The sequence below is a fragment of the Musca autumnalis genome, unplaced genomic scaffold (assembly GCF_047663935.1).
Source record: "Musca autumnalis isolate F117 unplaced genomic scaffold, ASM4766393v1 scaffold_3, whole genome shotgun sequence".
Taxonomy (NCBI): Eukaryota; Metazoa; Arthropoda; class Insecta; order Diptera; family Muscidae; genus Musca; species Musca autumnalis.
The window spans coordinates 241456076-241478327 of record NW_027411866.1 but is presented as its reverse complement, the minus strand read 5'-3'; the positions used below and the strand labels follow the sequence as shown (position 1 = coordinate 241478327).

Sequence of the window (22252 nt, the reverse complement as noted above, 5' to 3'; positions counted from 1 at the left end):
GCCGTGCGATAGAGCAGTGATGGTGGCGCTTGACTTATCAAAAGCCTTTGATACAGTCAGGCACTCCACGCTGTTTGAGGACATTGAGCAGACAACCCTCCGGCCAAGCTTGATACTTTGGATAGTCAATTATATGTGTGGACGCCAGTCGTACGTGGAATTCAGGAACAAGAAGTCCAAACCCCGTACAGTGAAACAGGAGTTCCCCAAGGTGGGGTGATATCTCCGGAACTGTTTAACCTCTATCTCTCCTGTATTCCGGCCCCTCCAGACGGCATCGAGATCGTAACGTATGCGGATGATTGCACGATCCTGCCGTCGGGTACCTATCCTGATGACATCTGTGAGAGACTGAACAACTATTTAACCAATCTTACCACCTTTTTCCATTCGAGGAATATGCAGATTTCCGCCACAAAATCAACAGCCACTCTGTTCACCACATGGACAGCGCAGTTTGGAAGAGAATTGAATGTCGTGGTCGGCGGTAGCAGAATTCCGACCACAAACTGACCCAAAATTTTAGGGGTCTCATTCGACACTACTTTCACGTCGTGCGCGCACTCCACAGCTATCTGCGACAAACTGGAAAGTAGGAACAAGGTCCTCAACGCTTGGGGTGCAGATAAAGAAACCTTGTTGACCACATAAAACGCCAGTCTGGTCCCCGAGATTATGTGATACGAATTGGAAAAAGATTCAAACTTTCCAGAATGCCGCCCTGAGAACAACAACAGGATGCCTCATCAAATCCTCAGTGGACCATCTACACCATTTTCACATGTAATTCGAAGAATTTCAGTTGTAATTTGATTATTTCATTTGAAATTCGAAAGATTTCACTTGTAGTTTGAGAATTCCAATTGAATTTCGAATTATTTCATTTGTAATTTGAGAATTCCATTTGAAATTCGAATTATTTCATTTGTAATTTGAATTTTTTCATTTGTAATTCGAATTATTTCATTTGTAATTCGAATTTTTCTATTTGTAATTTGAATTTTTCTATTTGTAAATCGAAGTTTTTCATTTGGAATTTCAAATGAAAAAAATTCAAATTACAAATGGAACAATTCGAATTACAAATGAAATAATTCGAATTACAAATGAAAAAATTCAAATTACAAACAAAATAATTCGAATTTCAAATGGAATTATCAAATTACAAATGAAATAATTCGAATTTCAAATGAAATTCTCAAATTACAAATGAAATAATTCGAAATTCAATTGGAATTCTCAAATTACAAGTAAAATGTTTCGAATTACTACTGAAATTATTCGAATTACATGTGAAAATGGTGTACATGTGGAGGCAACGATTCTTCCAGTAAAGCAACACAATGAGATGCTTTCGTTGCAGTACCTGCTTGGATGTTACCGTGTGAGCCATCCTAATCACCATCTTGTGGGTAGGCCCGACACATACAGGCAGATCAGGACATATATCCATGCTCTAGAGGGAGAGGGCCAACGATACAGGAGAGAACCCCTAGATCAACAAGCGTAGCAAGCAGGTTTAAATAGTATTCACACGGATGCAGTTGCCAAGGCCTTAAGCAATTACAGTGTGAATAAAGTCCTCGAAATACATCCCCCATCTATTGCAGCTAAGGAGCGTCAGCTGCCACGACAAACTAGAGTAGTTTTGGCACAACACGCTCGGGATATTACAATCGCCTAAATTCTTATTGGGCGGAAATCGACCGCGCCGTGCAAGACATCTGTGGGTTAACTGAAAGATGTAACATTTGGCCCTGTGTATGAAGGGCATAACAACAATTTCCTGCACATCACCTCAATGGGTTACATACACAATTTTAAATACATATTATCCTGAAATTGTCTGCAGGTTTTAATAAAATTAGTTATGCATTTATGCCATAATACGCATAAGAACAACAAAAGAAATCAAGAAATCTATTTTTAGAATTGCTTCATGCATATTTACCATTACTGCGAAAAGGTGGAGTTAAGCTGCTCCTTTAAGTTGTTTGCTTTGAAAGATGGTGGGTGCATCATTCTTTTGGAATTTCAGTTATGAACGCAGACATTTACCAAATTCATTTAGGCATTAAGTGTGTTTATGAATAAAAAAAGGTTTTATATTCGCAAACACTTTGAGTCACATCACGTTACGCAGAAGCGTAACTAAAGATGAGATTAGGTCAGAACTTTAATCTTATGAATACACTTAGAAACCGTCTTGCTTTCATGTATTTTCTTCGAATGTTTCGAAAAAAAACGTTCCTAGTTCATGATTTTAAGTGGTACATTTTAGAATCATTGTGATTTGAAAATTTCGAAAAATTAAAAGCAATGAATTTTTCGTTCACCAAGAAAGGATTGTTTCAAAATACGTGACTAAGTAAAAAAATATAAAATATTTATTGACTTGTAAGAAAACAGCTTGGGTGCCATCGTGGTGCAATGGTATGCACGCCCGCCTTGCACGCAGAAGGTCGGGGGTTCGATTCCCCGGCCAGGCAACATCAAACATTTTTCAACGGTGGCAAAATACCCCTCAGTAATGTTGGCGACATTTCCTGAGTATTTCAGCCTTGAAAAACTTCTCCAAAAAGTGGTGTCTTAAGACACGCCGTTCGGACTCGGCGATAAACAGTAGGTCCCATATCATTGAGCTAAATATGAATCGGGGTGCACTCATTGATATGAGAGAAGTCTCCCTTGTCCCGTATGGGATGTTGTGGAACAATGTTTTTTGTTTAAGAAAACAGCTTAAAATACTTTGGAACTCGAGAAGGCTGAATGCACATTAGGCCAAACTGAATGCGCAAACACGTATGTACATACCTTACGCTATCTGCTGGGGGTACAAGAAGTGTCTTATCCAAACTGTGTACAAAGTTAATACATTCCAAACATGTTTAGATCGACTTTACACGGTCTAAAGTTTTATGGTTTTAACAAATATGGGGTCTAGAACCATAATTTCAATGATGCCTCTCTAAAGCACTGCCGACCAAGAAGATGGTACACAACTTTTGACAGTGTGTTAGTAAGGTTGTAAGCACGCGTGCTGCAAAACAAAAACAAATCAAAACATTTGGTCTCTTTTGTGTGCTCTTTCGTTGCGTTTGGGTCGTGTGTGTGGGAATTACAGAAAAACTTCGTAACTTCAACAATACCAAAGAACGGCATTGCTCTAAAGTTGAGGATATAATAACAAGTTGGTTATCTTTATTCCGAACACATTCCAAACACTTATCCCAAACGGGTTAACCGCATCCCCAAGAATTTTTGCAAAGAAAACAATTTTCCAATAAATCAAACTTAAGGTAAGTCGAATATTTTCATTTGGCCACCCTCACTAACCAAGTTGGCATTTGAAGCATTTCCTCATAGCACTAGACACCATAAAGCTTTCAACATTAACTTTCTAAAATATTTTAAATTTCTAAAAAGAACAAAAACTTTCCACAATGGAAATTTCATGTCCATGCCAATTGCGCGGTTGCAGCAGCAGCAGCTCCAATTGGTTGCCACTTTAGTTTTTGCATTGACTTTTTTAACACTTCGGCATTTGGCGTTTGGGCTTATCTGGCGCCAACGCCATTCATAATTAATCTGCCCGCATTAGTATTTAAAAAAGCAAGAATAACAACAACACAGAAGAAGAACAAATCACAAATATGCACATCGTATGCAGCAGGGACATAATAAATTGCTTCAACATTTCCAATGGCAGAATAATCTTTAAATGGCAGGTTTAAATCTCTTACAACTGCAACGAGTGCAGTTTGTTTTTCGGAAGCACTACTAGCAGCACATGTTTCTACTGTCCCATTGACATGATAAAGAGGCCTACCGGACGGACTGATCCATCAAAACACATGACAAAATGTCTCATCCATAATTATCGATTTGTATTTAAAAATGTCTTAATGGGGCATGTAATTGTGCTTGACGATGGATGGTGTTAACGAAAGGGTACAGTAAATGGAAAAAGTGTGAATACTTCCACACAATTAATGAAAAACATAAAAAACTATAAATTAAAATTTTTTATTATTTTAATATTTAGGAGTTTCTTTAATTTGTCTTCTATGACACAGAAAATTTTTAGGGGTTCATAGGGGAATTAAAGAGCATAATTTACTGTATTCACACTTTTAGTCCTGTAGTGTTTTCCAGTAATATAATATTTTTATGAATGAAATTATTATTGTATAAAAACTAAGGCGTTGTTATCAGTTGATTTGCATTGCATATTGGAAATTCAGTAGCACCCACCATGGACAGCAAACAAACAAAATTGAGTTGCACACATGAGTATATATATAAATATGTATATAATTAAATCATAATGTGTATGACTGTGGCTACAAATCGCCGCGCACTGACCTATAATAACAAACTCTGTTAAGAAAAAAAACTAACATTTTGTAATGTGAACACAAAAAGATAATGAAAGTAAAAATACATTTTATATTTTTTATAAAAAATTCAAGAAAAGGGAAGGAACATAGGAAAACCTATTTTTCTTTAACATAATTTTGACATCAATAAAAAAAAAGTATAAATAAGATATGTTTCCCTTTTTTGCATTTTTATATTGGCCTATGTTTGTCGATTTTTATACTCTTACCCTTTAACCTACCAGATACTCGTTCGATCTCTCCTGACGTGCCTGATGCTCACAGCGATAACACCCAACCAGGTACTGCATCGTCAACATCTTGTTGTATTGATGGACCGATAAAATCTTCGTCCTCGGGTAGCCCTAACATTTACATAACATATTGACACCGCAGACCGGGTTATTTCTTTAGAAGAGATCAACAAGGTTTCTTTGGCTGTTACACCCAATATCTTTGGATAGTAAGTGGCCGGAATCAGGGCACCATCGACTAATATATTCAGGTAGAGCCTCATTTCAGCCGTCCAAGTGGTAAACAGTGTGTTAGCGGCCGACGCCAAGATCGTACAATCTGAAATTTCAGAATGGTAGAAGTTAAACAGGTACGGAGATATTCCCCGCTAAGCGGAACTCCGCCTGGTCATATTTTATATGACCTGCCGGCGCCAGCCCGGATAAATGATTAGGGGGACACGCCAGTGAAACCCAGAATGGTCGTAGCGCGTCTCAGGAACTAGGAGGATGTCAGTTCGTATTCCCTCTGCAACACGGTGTCCAAAACAAAACAAAAAGGTACCCTCATCTAGAGAAACAGGTTTTGCTGTAGGTCAATAACCGACACAAGTAAAAAAAACATTATTACAGAAACGATTACAAATTCATATCATACAACCCCTCTTACGATGACGACCTTTGGCTTTAAGAAACGGATAATGATTGGTACATGGAACGTTAGAACTCTCTCGGAATCATCCAGACTACAACAAGTATACAGGGAGATGAACAATTATCGGATATTCTTGGTCTGAGTGAGACAAGACTGATACAAAGTGGGAGCACCCCACTGTCTAATGGCTATAAATTCCCTTATTCTGGCAACGTATCACACCGAATTCATGGGGTAGGACTACTCCTAGCACGACAAGCTAGCGAGTGTTTGATTGATTATCGTGCAATATCAGACCGTATAATCACAGCTACATTCAATTCTCGTTTTCGGAAGATTTCCATAATTCAATGCTATGCACCCACCCAACCCGACAACGATTCTGCAAAGGACGAGTTCTATTCACTGCTTGACGCCACCATGAGCACAATCCCAGACGGATATATCAAAATTATAATCGCTGATTTTTAATGCAAAAGTCGGGAACAATAACACCGACATTCAAACGGTTATGGGGCCACATGGCCTAGGCAACACGAGAAACGAGAACGGTGACCGACTCGTAGGCTTTTTGGAGGCACTAGATGGAGGCAATCCCCTGACGGCAGAACTCGAAATCAAATTGATCACATCATTACGAGCAAACTTTTCGTGGGTTCATTAATGGGTGTGAAGGCGAGACGAGGAGCAGACATGGTAGGACCCTTCAGGCTTCGCCCTGCCGCCATCAAGAATAAAAAGAAACCCAGCAAATACAACATAGAAAGACTGCAAAACCAAACCACGCGTGAAGCATACAACTCCGCATTATATGAAGGAATAAACGAAGCAGCGTGAATTCTTTATGGAAAATCAAGCAGCACACCACCAACTCATTCACCAACTTGCGGGGAGATTAAAACAGCACTTGATGCTTTGAAACGGCAGATCCAGCGTTCCCGTCGATATACCGGCTGAACTAATAAAATATGGTACACCAACTCTGGTGGATATACTAACTCCTATCATTCGAAACGTTTGGGTAACCGAAAAAGGGGGTCATAATAACAATTCCAAAAAAAAGACGATCTAAAAGAGTGCAACAACTGAAGAGGTATCACTCTATTAAACTCCATTGCCAAACTCATGGCAACATTGATCCTGCATAGGATACGCCCAGCTGTGGAAATTTTGCTACGATGCGAACAAGCTGGTTTTCGCCCTGGAAGATCTTGTGCTGACCACATAAACACTATGCGCATTATATTTGAGCAGTCCAGAGAATACAACTCGCCATTATATTTAGTTTTTATTGACTTCGAACGAGCCTTTGACACCGTGTCACGAGACGCGCTATGTAACATCCTGGCTCTCAATGGTATTCCAAACAAAATCGTGCAACTCATTCGGGAGCTCTACAGAAACTCTAGTAGCTGCGTACATTTTTATGGTGAAAAAAGCCCACCTTTTTCTCCTACTGCAATCTGTATTTAGATACATTATAGTTCAACGTTTTAAGCACGACTATAGAGAAGTCTTCTCTATATCCTGTTCGGTCACACGGCCTGCTCTGGTTCAGTCATCGACTGATATGTGTGGATATGGCGTGTAATGCTAATGTGGGGCTGTGCATTTTCCGGAATCCATGCCGATTGTGGGCAACTGGAAAACTGCTCATCGTTGCTACTGCCAACAAGAGCGATATCGGTCTGTACGATTCACCTCTGCTGGAATCCTTGCCTGTCTTCGGTAACGGGACCTTTGTTGGTAAAACATTCCCATAGAAATTCCGTGGGGGCCTAACGCTTTGGATGATTTCCAGTTTCGGATGACATCTGTAAAATTCATCACGTTCATTTGGTAGTAACGTCGTATTTGCTGGAAAATTTCGTCTGATTTCGGGTATTCAACCAGCAGATATGAAGCCAGTAGTGATGATGTCCCGGAAAATACTCTCAGCTATCCGAAGTTCTATGGGAATGGGCAGCTCCCTGAAGCGGTGATTGGTAAATTCTCTAAACCTTGCTAGTCAGCTTATCTGTGGATCAGAAAAGTACGGCGGACAAACGTTAAAAAGTCTGTTTAGGGAAAAGGTGATCGGAAGATGGTCTGAGCCAATAATAATAATAGGTTGCCAGGAGACGTTGTTAATCACACCCTGTGCCGCAATGCTGGCGTCTGACGAGCTGTGACAATCTCCTCTTATCCTCCAAGAGGCGTGTTCATTCACCGTGAAAAATGTGGAGCTATCAATTGGCTCCGCCAGTGCTGTACCCCCTGTGGCCACTGCCTACGACGCAATGCCAAAACTCATGGTGATCATTGAAGTTTCCTAGCACCAAAAGCTAACTAATGTCGGGCATATAACGCAAGGCACAGCCACTCATCGGCGGCAAGTACACAATAAGCAACTCTATCTCGGTAATCCCACACTATACTGCTACCCTCATACATTCCGTGTAGGGTCACAAGAGTCAAGATCAAGCGAGATACATACATATGTCTGTACTGGACAGACTGATGTATACGGAAGGCAAGTCGTACTCCACTTCTTCTTGTACGATCCTTTCGCAAAACGTTATAACCATCACAACGTTGCAAGCTACGACGGTGAGTGTTGTTTCCTGGATCGCGGCGACCATGATGTTCCTCACAAAGTCTATGGTCTACATAACTCCTATGGCAGTAGTCCTGGAAGCGACTAAGACCCGAGCAGCCTCACTGATGTTGACATATGGTGGGTGCGGAACAGATACAGAAAACTCGATAACTCTCGAACTGATCAACCGATTCAGTACAAAGTTTGACATTCGTAATATTTTGTCCAAACTTGGCTTAAGTTCGAAGATGGGCCATATCGGTACACTCCTTCCGGTACCTCCCACACAAAATTTCGAAAATGTTCGAAAAATTTGTGTGGACCATAAATCTTGATGGGAGCAACCGATGTGGTCCACACGCAGAGAAGAGATATTGTAGGAGCAATCATATTTTAAGAACAAAATAGTTTATTTTAAAAATCTGAAAATATATATTGTTGTTTCAACCATATGTTTTGTGTCAGGAACCATATTGACACAAAATATATTGTTGGCCCAACAATATATATTTTCAGATTTTTACAATACACTATTTTGATCTTAGAATATGATTGCTCCAAAAATATCTCTTCTCTGCGTGCATGCTTTGCACATCGTGAAATTTCTACAAGACTTAGATGAGCTTCCAATATGGACTCACAAAATTTCGGAGAAGTTCAGTTTAGGACCTGCTCTCGAATCGCTTTGATTTTTGTTTTAGAAACTTGTATTTACTGTCTCCTATACGACGGTACAAGTTTCAACAGGCGCAAGTCCATACTTCCTAGGAAACCGTGTGTAGTGGTTGGAGCGCAAGATGATCGGATCTTCCGGTGCGGTCCAGAATTTGGCCTTCGTAATATTTTGCCCAAATTTATTTTAAGTTCGAAGGTAAGCCATATAGGTCTACTCCTTCAGGTACCTCCACCACAAAAGTTCAAAAATGTGGGGTATCATTCGGATACCTCCCACACAAATTTTTCACTTTAAGACCTGCTCTCGAATCACTTTAATTTTTGTTGAACCAACTTGCATCGCTGCGTCCTTTACGACGGTAAAAGTTTTTGCAGCGCAAATTCATACTTCTTTAGAAAACAGGCATATGTAGTGGCTGTAGATAACTCTCGAACTGATCAACCGATTTAGTCCAACATTTGGCCTTCGTCATATTTTGTCCAAATTTAGTTTCAATTCGAAGATGGGCAATACCGGTCCACAACTTTCAGTACTTCTCCACAATATTTCAAAATGTCACTAAAATGATAGGCATGATATCTCTTGAACGGCCCAACCAATTTGTTCGAAAGTTTGGATCTCCTTACATGTAGTCCAAATTTTGTTTAACTTCTAAATTCAAAGGCCAGTTGACCAAAAAGGGCCACAAAATTACTAAAAAGCCCTAAATACATTCGATCTATCCTCAGATGCAAGTTTCAATTCACATAGGCTGAGGGTATATCTGGGAAGTTTATACTTTCGAGAGATAAGCGTGGAAAGTTCTTAATTCTTAGGGCCTCTCATTTACACACATCCCTCAAAAAAGATGGGTTCCTTGGTGGAGGCCTTTGGCAATCAAATGCGCATTTTGTAGTTATTTGGGTGATACTTTGCCACTCCGCTGATTTATTATCGGAACGAGAAGTACTTCAGTGGAATTCAAGTTCCAACTTTACTGTTGTGCCTGTACAAATGTATTTTGTCGCAACGTCTAAACGGTGTGTGCATTTGTTGCCACAAGATAGTGATCCGACTCGATGTTTCCTCTCCGAATAAATCGTTCTTCCAACCCGCAAGATGAATGTCTTCCATCGATCACAACGCGATGAAATTTGTTTCTTGGGCGTTTCATGTTTTTCGCGCTGCGAAGTCTATCAGCCTCATTTTGTTGTCAGATGTTGCATAGTCGAGGGTGAATTTGCCGAAGATTGGATCAAAGATGTTCATATTTCCAATATTGATCATTTGTTTTTTCAAAGCCCTAATAAAATATATCTTGGGCATGGACGTCTTTTACTACTTCGTAAAGGGGTGTTTACACTAGCCATCAATGTCATATGACACAAAATAAAAACATTTCATACCTGCCCACACAGATAATATGGAGAAGTAATTTCACTGCATTTTTGCTGGTGTGGACGCAAAAAGTAAATGGCGTAAGTAAAATCCGCAATATTCCACACATTAGCGACTGTATAACGATGGAAAATTTCAGGTCATATGGCATTGATTGCTAGTGTAAACACCGCTTAAAATTGGTGTACAATACCAATTTTAGTTAGCCATCGTAAGATGTTTTAGAGCATTCGAACCATTATCTGAGTGATGTCGTTATAAACAGGACGATACGGATTACCTTCGGTAAAATGTCAAACGATCCTTGGACAAACAATAGTATTATTTATTATGCCCCATACCTACCCCACACCACATTCAGTTACTCAATAATGGATCTATGGAATTATCAGACAACTTGTATCTGTCTCTCTACGTGTAAACAACAACAATAGGAATCCATTAACCCAATGCAGTGATATTCCAGCAGTCCATAACATTTTGGCCTGTAAAAATTGATGGAGTTTTCAGTTTCTTTAACATTTCGATAAACAAAAAACACGGCAAAAACAACACTAAACAAATAAACATCTGATCAGTTTGCAAATATTTTTTCAATTTCTGTTTTCAATTCAACTGCTGCAGATGCCTTCCTAGATTGCTTATGATGTGGTGTCTGGTCGGGTAATAACATGAACAACAACAACAAACAAATTATTTTTCACTCTCCTCCTCAAAAAAAAAAAAATACAGCTGTATATTTTGTTCAAGAGACGGAGAAAAGGGGAGTGTTAATTCTGAAAAGAAACAAAATGAAATTGACTGCATTGCATCTCAAAAAATGAAGTTGTTGCGGCGGCTGTAAACAACATTGTCAACAAATCAACATGAGACGACTAACGGGTACAACAAATGTCATTATTATTGGAGAGGTGGTACATTTGGGTGGGGGGAAATAATTGTCGATGGGGTTATTGGTTTGTTGTAAACAATGGCAAACTTTACACATATTTACACAAACACCATTTAATTTTAGCTTTATTATAGAGAATGTACCTATGGTGAGAGATAGATTGATGCCGCTGTCTTCGCCTCAGATTTATAAACTGAGATGTGTTACTATTTTTATTAATAAGACACCATGACAGAACAACAATAAAATGGAATGCATCATAAAATAATCAGGGAATATTTGTATATATAAATATCTCATTTAGAAGAGCGGCGTACTGTACGTGATGTTTCTAAATAAAAAAAGAATAATAATTCTTAAAGATAGACTTTTAATAAAGAATTTAACATTTACTATATATGGCATGAGGAAATACGTAAGCGATTAGCTTAATTAATAGATAAACTTTTGAGCCGACGTCACAAGATGATTAATAATAAATTAATGAGGTAATTTGAGTTTTTCTATTGAAGTTATAACAGAAATATACCATTACATAAGAGTACCTCAGGCATTGAAAATAAAATATGAAACTCAAATTGAAAAATTTCAAGGGGCTACCTACATAAGATGTAGTGTACACCAATTTCGTTCTGCGATTTAACTCCCTAAATCGATTTGCTTTAGATTGTCTGTTGAAATCAAGTAGAGCTCGACAGTTAAATTGGGCTGGACCTAACTTTTTTATACCCTTCACCACCAACTATATTTAAATAAATAGGAACAATTAGTTGTCTTTCGTTTATGAAAGTACAAAACTCTTCCTCCACGTTCCTTCCTAATTTCCGACATTTCGGTTGGGAGTATTAGTGTTGTTAAAATCTAGTTCGTTTGAACGACCTAGCTCACTATATAGTTCAGTGGACACCGGTTGTATGTATGAACGGACTGCGTATAAGTATATTATCTCTTTATTTTTATAAAATAACTCATACGTAAACGAACTATGGTACTGAAGTAGTTCACTAAATTTAACAAATCTATTTGGTATTGAGGCCACAACCTTCAAAATACCGAAAATCGGGAAATACCCCCCAATGGGGCCTATAAGAAAACGTCGATCCATATCAAAAATTCTTTTCTGGAATGTTTTGTACCTACAACGAAGACTTAATACCGAATTTCAACCATTTCAGTGGGATATTGAGGCCACCACCTTCAAAATGCCGAAAATCGGGAGGTACCGTTCTATGGGGGCTACATGAAGACGTGAACCTATACCGACCACTTACAGGTGGAATGTTTTATACACCCAACGAAACCTGAATACCAAATTTCATTCCATTTCGTTTGAATATTGAGGTGACAACCTTCAAAATACCGGTAATCCGGAGGTACCTTTCTATATGACAACATGGACCTATACCGACAAATTTCTGGCGGAAAGTTGTATACCACAATGGAACAATTGTACTCCATTGTAATCCATTTCGGTTGGGTATTGAGGCCACAACCAGAAAAATACCATAAATCCGGAGATGCCCTTCTATGTGGACTATATGAAAAGGTGGATCTATACTCAAAATACTCTTCTGGAATGCTTTATACCACCATCGAAGACTAAATACAAAATTTCAACTATTTCGGTTGGATATTGATGCTGAAACCTTCAAAATATCAAAAATCGGAGGTTCGTTCCATGGGGGCTATATGAAGTCGTGGACCCATACCGACAAATTTCAGGTGGAAAGTTTTATACACCCAACGAAGCATGAAAACCAATTTTCAGCCATTTCGGTTGAATATTGAGGTCGCAACCTTCAAAGTACCGAAAATCAGTAGATATATGACAAAATGGACCTATGCCGACAAATTTTTGGCTGAAAATTGTATACCCCAATGAAGACTAAATAGCCCTTGTAATCCATTTCGGTTGGATATTAAGGCCACAACCAGAAAAATACCTTCTATGTGGACTATATGAAAAGGTTGATCTATACTCAAAATCCTCTTCTGGAATACTTTATACCCCCATCGAAGACTAAATACAAAATTTCATCCATTTTGGTTGGAAATTGACGCTGAAATCTTCAAAATATCAAAAATCGGAGGTACCGTACTATGGGGCTAAATGAAGACGTGGTCCCATACCGACAAATTTCAGGTGGAAAGTTTTATATTCCAACGAAGGTTAAATACCAAGTTTCACTCATTTCGGTAGGATATTGAACCGGCAACCTTTAAAATTCCGAAAATCGGGAGGTATTGTTCTATGGGGGCTATATGAAGACGTGGACCTATACCGAAAAATTTCCGGTGGAAAGTTATATACCTCCAACGAAGACTTAATACAACATTTCAGCCATTTCAGGGGGATTTTGGGGCCGCAACCTTCGAAATACCAGAAATCGGGAGGTAGCGTTCTATGGGGGCTATATGAAGGCGTGAACCTTTAGCGACAAATTTCAGGTGGAAAGTTTTATACCCCCAACGAAGACTAAGAGTGGGGATATATGAGGTCGTGGACCTATACAGAAGAATTTCTGGTGAAAAGTTTAGCATTCCCCACGACTTTACACATAATTTCAGCCATGTCGGTGGGATATTGAAGCTACAACCTTCAAAATACCGAAAATCGCGAGGTACCGTTCTTTGGGGGCTATATGAAGACTTGGACCTGTACCGACAAATTTCTAATCGAAAGTTTTATACCAGCCAACGAAGATTTATTATCAAATTTTGAGCCCAAAACCTTAAAAATACCGATCGGGAGATACCGTTGTATGGGGGCTATATCAAAACGTGGACCGATACAGCTCATTTTCTTTACCAAACATCCTAAGAGTAATGGGAACGTCTACATCAGGCAGGTCAAGTTCGAAGATGGGCTATATCGGACCACTTTTTGGTATAGCCTCTATATAACGGTACCTCCCGATTGTCGGTATTTTGGGGATTTTAGCTAAATTTTTTGACCAAACTACCTGCAATTTCACGTTTGGGATTCCCACTGGTCACAAAATATCTCCACTTAAAACCGTCAAAATAGGTATGTACATGTTTTGCCCCCATATAACGGTACCTCCCGATTTGCGGTATTTTGTGGATTTTAACTATATTTTTGACCAAACTACCTGCAATTGAACATTTGAGTTTCACACAAGTCACAAAACATCTCCACTAAAAACCGTCAACATATAGGTACATATTTTGGTATAGCCCCCATATAACGGTACCTCCCGATTTTCGGTATTTTGGGGATTATAGCAACATCTCTGACCGAACTACCTGTAATTTAACATTTGAGGTTCCCAGTAGTCACAAAATATCTCCTCCAAAAACTGTAAACATAGGTCCATGTTTTGGAACAGCACCCCCCCCCCCCCCCATATAACGGTACCTCCCGATTTTTTGGTATTTTGAGGATTGTAGCATTTTGCGACCGAACTGCCTATAATTTGGCGTTTTCGGTATTTTTAACCGAACTATCTGTAATTCGAAAAACTGTCATTATAGGTCCATCGGTACCTCCCGATTTTCGGTTTTTTGGATTTTACCTACAGTTTTTGACCCAAGTATCTGCAATTCGCCATTTGAGGTTCCCAGTGATCAGAAAACTTCTCCACCAAAAACATAGGTCAACACTTTGATATATCCCCATATAAGGTTCTCGACTGATTGAATACATTTTGAATACAATTTATGTTTTTTACCTTATTTAGATATCAGTGGTTACAAAATATCTCCGCCTAAAATTGTGGACAGGAAAGAAAATAATTATTCCTCCTTTAGTTCAGAATATTTTATTATAAAGTTCGGTCCGGCCGAATTTAACGCTTTTTTACTTGTTTTCATTCGTATATCCTTTCAGTTATCAGGTACTGGTTCCTCTGAGTCCATATTCAAAAATGCTGCAACCTGGACTGACTGCGTCCATTACAGGTGACAAATAAGTAGGTTTAGCTGGGCAGATAAACAAACGCAGCGTGGCTTGTGGTCCCAATCCACTTGAGGCGACTCCATCGCCCAGGTCTTAATTAAGCTAAAACCACTTCTGTTTGCTTTGGCAGCTGGCGTTCTTCTGCTGCGTTGGATAGAGGGTGGTCTCCGGGTCTGGAATTTACAGTGTGAACGCAATCCAAGCCTGATAATAGGCTCGTTGATCTGGAGATTCTCGGTTTTACCTTTTGACCTATCTTTCTAGATCATGAAAATCTATCCTGATTTGCCTACGTGGGGGAAGTATGTCCACTAGATTGCTAGGGCGATAACACCCATACCAGTACCACATCGACCACATCTTGTTGTGCTGATGCACCGGTAAAATCTTAGTTTTTTCATTAAGGTTGTCCACTGGTGTTCTGAGGAGGCACCCTATTGCAGTCCTCACGGTAGGATTCTGGCAGGTTTGAATATTCTTCCTCTGCGTTGCGCTAACACTTGCAGACTACCCTGACACCACAGACCAACATATTGCTTCTAAAAGGTCAACAATGTTTCTTTGTCTGCATCCGAAGTGGTACCGGCCAAAATCTTGTTGCTACTTCTGATCTTGTGGGAAATATCTGTGGCTTGAACTACGCCATTGGCCAATATGTTCAGCCATCTAAGTAGTGAACAGTGTGGCAGCGGATTTATCCGCGGATATTCAGATGGAAAAACTGAATTAGGTCATCTATGTAGATATTTAACCTATAACATATCGCTCATTTACTCAATGAGTGGCATGTCTCAGAAAAGCCTTTTCTATTTTTCTACGACTTTTACTTCATCTTGTGTCAAATTTTCATATCTCTAAACTCGATTCAGTACAAAAGTTTTTTAGTTTATAAAGCAATAGAACACTTCCAATCATGCTTGATCTTGCACAGAAATTTAGCACTGGTATCTGGCTAGCTGGTTGCAAAATATGGTCCATGTACTTATTTTAGTTGTTGTGTAATAATCTTTTTAAGTCGAGAATCAAATTTCAATCGCAAACTTAAAACGCGTTTTTTCAAAACTGGATTTTTCGAGATGTGTCACTCTTTGAGTAAATGAGCGATATGTCAACGACGCACAGAAGGGTGAAATCTCAAAAAACGGAGATTAATTCAAAAAATGAAATTCAGTTTTTGGTATAACTGTTATTACATGGTTATAGGGTATAAAATTGCACGTCTCTATCCGAACTGTCAAGATCATATGTTGTTTACTTTTACAGTTACACGTTGTTAAAGTTGAAGAATTTTTAACAATTTCAAAAATAATATAAAAAAAAATAAATTTTCTTGTGTTTAAAGTGTACTATCTTTTTTCTGTGCATCAATAGTGGCCATTATAGAATGGAATCGTCAACTTCAGGTAGTTATCAGAATTTTAGAAAAATATAATTATAGCAAAACTAGTTTAGACACATATATAAAATTAATTTAAAATGTATCCATATTTTCCCTATTTTGGAAAAATATAGAGTATTAAAAAAAGTAGCGCGAGGTTGCGCGATAATGATAATTTTGTATTTTAGTCCTGAGTGTTGTCTTTCGAAATCAACACAAAACTCGTGCCGTTATTTTTTTTATTGAAGAAATGGTGAAAATAGTCATTCATTAAAAATCTGGGAATTTTGAACATAATATATTTTGTACTCGTTATTAGAGCTATGATTGCTATCTTTATATTGTATTTGTTGTTTAGCGTTGTTTTATTTGTATTTACTCTTCGTACGACAGGCTATTATGGATCGTCAGGGGGATATTGTTCTTGGAAATTTACCTTAAATTTCTTTCAAAAAGTAGTCCTTTTTATGTACATAGAACCACTGAATATACTTTTCACACACTAAGAGATATATTTTGCTGTATACTTATTAGGGTACCACTATAATATAATTTTTACAGTATCTATGCCAAAAGTTGTAAAAATTCTCCTAAAGGAATGGGCAAGGTCTTCAAAATATGTCAAATTTGACTGCTCCTGTGTATGGAGGTTATTCCAAAGCAAGAATATATGGGGACGATGTTTCGTAAAAATAATTTTAATCTCTTCAAAATGCACGATTTACAATTTAAGCAACTTTAGTTTCGATATATAGCTAAAATGTTCAAAAACCCCAACATTTGACTGTACATTTACATGGGCGCTGCACGAAAACATTGACCTATATTGAAAAATTTTCCCTCGATGAATTCTTAGGCACTCAGAATTATAAATCCTAATTTGCAGAAAAATATACTAAAAAATGTTGTCAAGGCCCTCGAAATACATAAAATCGGGAGATACCCTTATATGGCAGATACATTAAAAGATTGATCTAACTTTATAATTCATAGCCAAATATTGGCTTAAGCAGTACTTGAAAATATTAGAAGACTTTACCCTACTCAAATAAGAAATGTAGACAAAACCAGAAAAACACGTCATATTTTTATGGTACCCATTTATGAGGGCTTCGAAAATACGTCTCCAATCCCTTATTATGCACCAAAACTGTGTTCCGTTATATTGATTGAGGCGCAAACATTCCAAAAATATTAACATTAGGCCACCCAAATGCTTCCCTGAATTAATCTCCGTTTTTTGGGATCTCACTCCACTGTGCGACGATAGGAAAAAACTTCTAATTGTGGGGATTAGTAATGCCTCTAGATAGGCGGTAGGAGGGAGATCAGCATGTACGATTCCCCTCTGATTGCATCTTCATCTTGTCTGGCTTCAGTAGCGGTGGCAGGGTGACCTTTCCAGTAGGACTATTCTGTAAGCTTTAACAACTTTCGATATTGTTTAAATTTATTTTGTTTTTGTAACAACTACAAAACAAACAAATGAAATTGTTGTAAAATATACAATGAGTAAAGTTGTTAAAAAGTTACAGAATAGGCCCCCAGGATTCTGGTATAATATGGGTGGCTAAAAATAGACTGAAGACACTTGTTAATACTCAACTGCAGGTTCGTCCAGTTGTTCAAGCATTACCATTACGATTTCGAGTGGACCTTTCGATGATTTCGCGTTTCGGATGACGCTAGAGGGATCTCAGCTGAGATGGTTTTTATACAGCGTATCATATTACTCTTCGCCATATCACTCGGGGAACTCTATAAACTGCCGGTTAAAATAACACGCACATCTTTTCGGATCTGTCATGCCGTTGAAAGTAGTTTATTTAACCAATATTATATTGCTCAGTTGGTCTAGCCACAGCTCTCTGAAGCGGTGATTAGTAAATTCTCCCCCGCCAATCAGCTTTTCCATGGTTCAGAAAAGTACAGCGGTCAGAGGTTATGAAGTCGGGTGGTTTGTTTATGGAGACGATGATGGGGAGATGGTCTGGCCCATGAGAAATGTTGGGATGTCACTTATCAGACCTGTAGTGGAATTCTGTAACTCATTTTTCGGTAAAATTAAAATGCTTATAATTTCGGTAATTAACAAAATTTATCGGTAAGTTAAGTTAACAACCAAAATAAAGCTGTTGCTAAATCCTACCGATAGCAACAGTGCTGTCAACTTTAATTGATACTTTCATTCGTGCGTGTTAATCTTACCGATTTTTGTCGGTAACTCAAAAAATGAGTTACAGAATTCCACTACTGGTGTCTGGCCAATCTCCTCTTATTCTTTTGGGGCTATCAATTTGCTAGGTCAGGTCATTGTCTGGTCATTGTCTAGAATGGTTATTTGCCATCCAACAGCGAACATTAGTCGAGCATATAACGCCAGGCACAGCTATTCATCGGCTATATGTACTCATTCAGCAACTCTACCTCTGCAATCCTACACTTTACTATCATTACATGTATAGGTCAATAGCGACATAGGTCTCTACTGGACAGACTGGTATACTAGGTAGGCAAGTCACCCCCCTCCGCTTCTTTTGCGATCATTCCGCAGAACGTTGTAACCATCGCATAGTTGCAATTACCTGTGATGATGTTCTTTCGACTCGTAAAGTCTACTATTCCCCTGACTTTGTTGTGGAGACAGTTGCAATTGAATTGCGGGAATGATGCATTTCCGGGGTGCTGAACAATAACTTGGGGTGTAAAATGCAGCATGTGTTGTTGTTGGGGAGAGGGCAGGGCTGTCTTGTATTCCGGCGACGACGAAGCTGCAGACACGCTGGGAGGTGCTTTTGCGCAGCATGTAGTAACATAACTCCTATCTCAGTAGTACTGGAGGCGATTAGAACGTGAGCAACATAAAAAGTGCTCCCATTCCCTAAATCCATTACATCTCACCGAAGTTGATATATGGTGATGCAAATCTGGCAAGTGAAACAGATGCATGGCTCGCGGTTCTACTCTATCCCCCCAAGGAGCAAAAAAAGAGTTCGGAGTTGGCATTTCGGGATTTATTGCCGCCCCCATGGCGAAAAAAGTATAGGAACACAAACACATAATTCTTCCAATCCAATTGGAAGAGTTTTTCCTTGGACACTAGAGTAACTCTAACTTTTATACTCCCAGTAGCTCAGATATTACGCTAAGAAAATTCTCAGCAAAATGTAAGACTAGAATCTGTTAAAGGAAAAATTACTCTGAAACATTTTTTAAAGAAGAGAAACACTCTAATATACATTTAGTAGTAATAAATTGGCGGCATATTGTACCTCAAACATAATTAATTGTCAGTTAATATGCAATGCACGAGAATAACAGCGTCCACGCTGATGAGGATGATGATGTTCAAGAAAGAAGAAAATAAACAATGTGCATAGCTGGCATTTCACTCATACTTTTACAACATGGCCAATTAAAAAGAAATGTGTCCAGAACAAAGGATGAAAGTTGGTGTGTACAGTGGAGTTCATTGGAGGGTTTTTGTAACTCTTTTTAGTTAACAGCAAAAATCGGTAGAAATGAAAACGCACAATTTTTCGTTAAAATATAAGTTAAAACACAAATTAACAAAGCTATACATACCGACTATTTTATATAATCTATATATATATCACGAATATTGTCAATTATTTCATATTCCATTTCAGAAAAAAAGGATAAATTTTTTCGCGCTACATCAACGATTTTTGATATGTAGGTTAAGAAAAAAATTCCCAGAACGAATCTGGTCGCGAGCCAATTTTTGGTTGTTGCGGACAAAAGTTATGGCGCTTTTATTTCGCTTTTTAAGAAAGGAAATATTATAAAAACGCTTATTTTTTTAATGAGCACCATTGTTACAAAAAAGTTATCTCGAAGTGACGACAGCGAGTAGATTGTATTGTACCTGCAAAATGTTACACAGAATTCGCGGAATGTACATTAAATTGATAAATTATTGGATATAAGTCAACTTTTTTCAAAATTAAGGCCCATTCAGTGGTCATAAAATTACATAAAAATTAGTTGTGGATCAAAATTTCACGGCGAATCAAATGAGACTACAATCGTACAGATTGGTGTTATAGTTTTGATGTTACAGCCAAAATAAGCACATATATTGGTCAAAAAAGAATTTTTTTTTTGAAAAACTCTTTTTTCACTTGCATTATATAGTAGAAAATATTGGAAAAAATCTACAGGAATACTTCCTTCATTTTGCTTAAATCTCCCAATAAAATAGACGGATTTTGCTTTATTGACATTCATATTAAAGCTTTCCTATTATTATCAACCCAATGATGAGGATATATCTCAAAGCTTATGAAACAGAGGTCAAATAACCCATTTTAATTTATATGCATTTTAAAATACGTGTAAATCGCGTAATTATCAAAATCATTTTGTCCGCATGTGATTTTCATGTACAGCAAGATCATACCTTTTAATTTAAATATATTTTTCGAAATTTACATTGGATGCTAAGATGTAGCATCGGCTGCACCCTAGCATTAAAAAACCTATAAAATGTGGCTAATTTGCGCAAAGTGCATACAATTTTTGTCCGCATCCGATTTCAGTGTTCACCATGAAAATCTATATCGATATAGATCTAATTTAAGGCGATGACTCAAGAACCGTGGATGTAGCATCACACACTATTTTTTGGGATAAAATGAATGTAGCTCCCTTATCAGTGAAGTTTTCAAACCTCTGTTTCCGCCAAAACGAAGATGGTGTACTATTTGTTTCATTGCAGTGGAAACGAACCGTAGAAAACGCGATAAAATACGCGATATTTCCAAAAACAATTTTAGATGCTTTTTCTACTTTGGAATTTCATGTAACTCGCGTTTTAGTAGATGGATTTTCACGGGGAATGATTTATTGGATCAGGAACGTAAACAACTAAAATGTGCAATCAAGTACGAAGAAATCGAATAATAATTGTTAAAATTAGGCCCGAAAAATATGATTTTTAGAAAAATGTTCGCACAAAATTTTCGCTTTTGTATGCAGATTTCTATGAAGCTGTGCAGACTACATTCACAATATTCGTATCAAATAACTCAGAATCGCAAGTACTACAATCCTATATATGGTTTTTTGAAAAACCTGTTTGCGGAATGAAATTAGAAGAAAATTTCAAAAAACACTGTAAATCTGGCTTCAAAATGTCAGCATCATTTAATGGTAGAAGCAGACGAAATTTTGAAAAGTAATACATTAGTGAGATGATCCTTATTTAGTTTGCTTCTGCTTTTACTTTGACATGAAACTCGAGGGAAGTGTGGTTTACTCACAAATCGAGAGATAACGAAAAAAGACATGGTGGCTTCAACCCATTTTCACCAATTTTTTAACATAAATATAGCCACAGCTTCCACGCAAATTATCGTTTAAGGCCAATATTTTTTGCCACGTCCAAAAACATTTCATTTTATCCAAAAGTACTTAATTTGTACAATATACAATCACGAGTCGCGTGTTCTAGAAGGGTAAACCTTGGCTTCAGCTATGTTAAATTTTCAAAAATATTGGTGATATATATTAATGGTGTAAAAAATGTGTAGTAATTCATAAAATGAGAACGGCTAGGCCGATTTCTGTAAAAATTTTTGTCAGTTATTCGTATTTTCGAGGAGAAGGTCTTTACGGAAGAAAATTTTGGAAAATCTCTCTGGAAAAGTCAGAAAATTGGAAAAATCGAAAATTGAGTTTTTGTATGAAATTTTATTCCTTAATAGCGAGACGAAGTTCGCCGGGTCCGCTAGTTTTATATAATAATTATAGAATGTCAATAAAAAATGTCCATTTATCGACGAGTTGTCGATTGGACACACTGGGGCTTGTTTGAATAGGATTTTTATGGGCACAATCGAGCTATATTTCGGGTGAATGGGATATGTAGACATCACATGCCAAATCCTCGCCAAAGAATGCTACATTTCTCAATTCCCCACTCGATTTTCACTGCTGACTAATGAACTCAATTCTAGAAACTACTTACCAACATAATATTATTTCATGTGCTACGACTGACCATATGGCAAATACATTTCACCACTGTGCCCTTGAGAAGATATTCACGCAATAGCGGCTCCACATAGCAAAGCATGTATCTGTTTTATGTTAACAAATGAATTGATTGCAGCAAAAGGAGCGACAATAATAAACATTGCA

At 37.9% G+C, this 22252-nt stretch overlaps 1 protein-coding gene across 13 annotated transcripts in view; it reads left to right on the top strand.

Moving 5' to 3' along the window:
• Pvf1 (PDGF- and VEGF-related factor 1) overlaps nt 1-22252 on the top strand; it is a 75269-nt gene that overhangs the window by 20096 nt on the left and 32921 nt on the right. Inside the window, exon 1 of one of the 13 annotated variants that reach the window (XM_073977535.1) lies at nt 3021-3299. The exons of the other annotated variants lie outside the window; for them this stretch is intronic. The gene's annotated coding sequence lies outside the window, so the exon portion shown is untranslated. Of the gene's footprint in view, nt 1-3020; nt 3300-22252 lie in introns of those variants that run through there. 13 annotated transcript variants of the gene reach the window in all.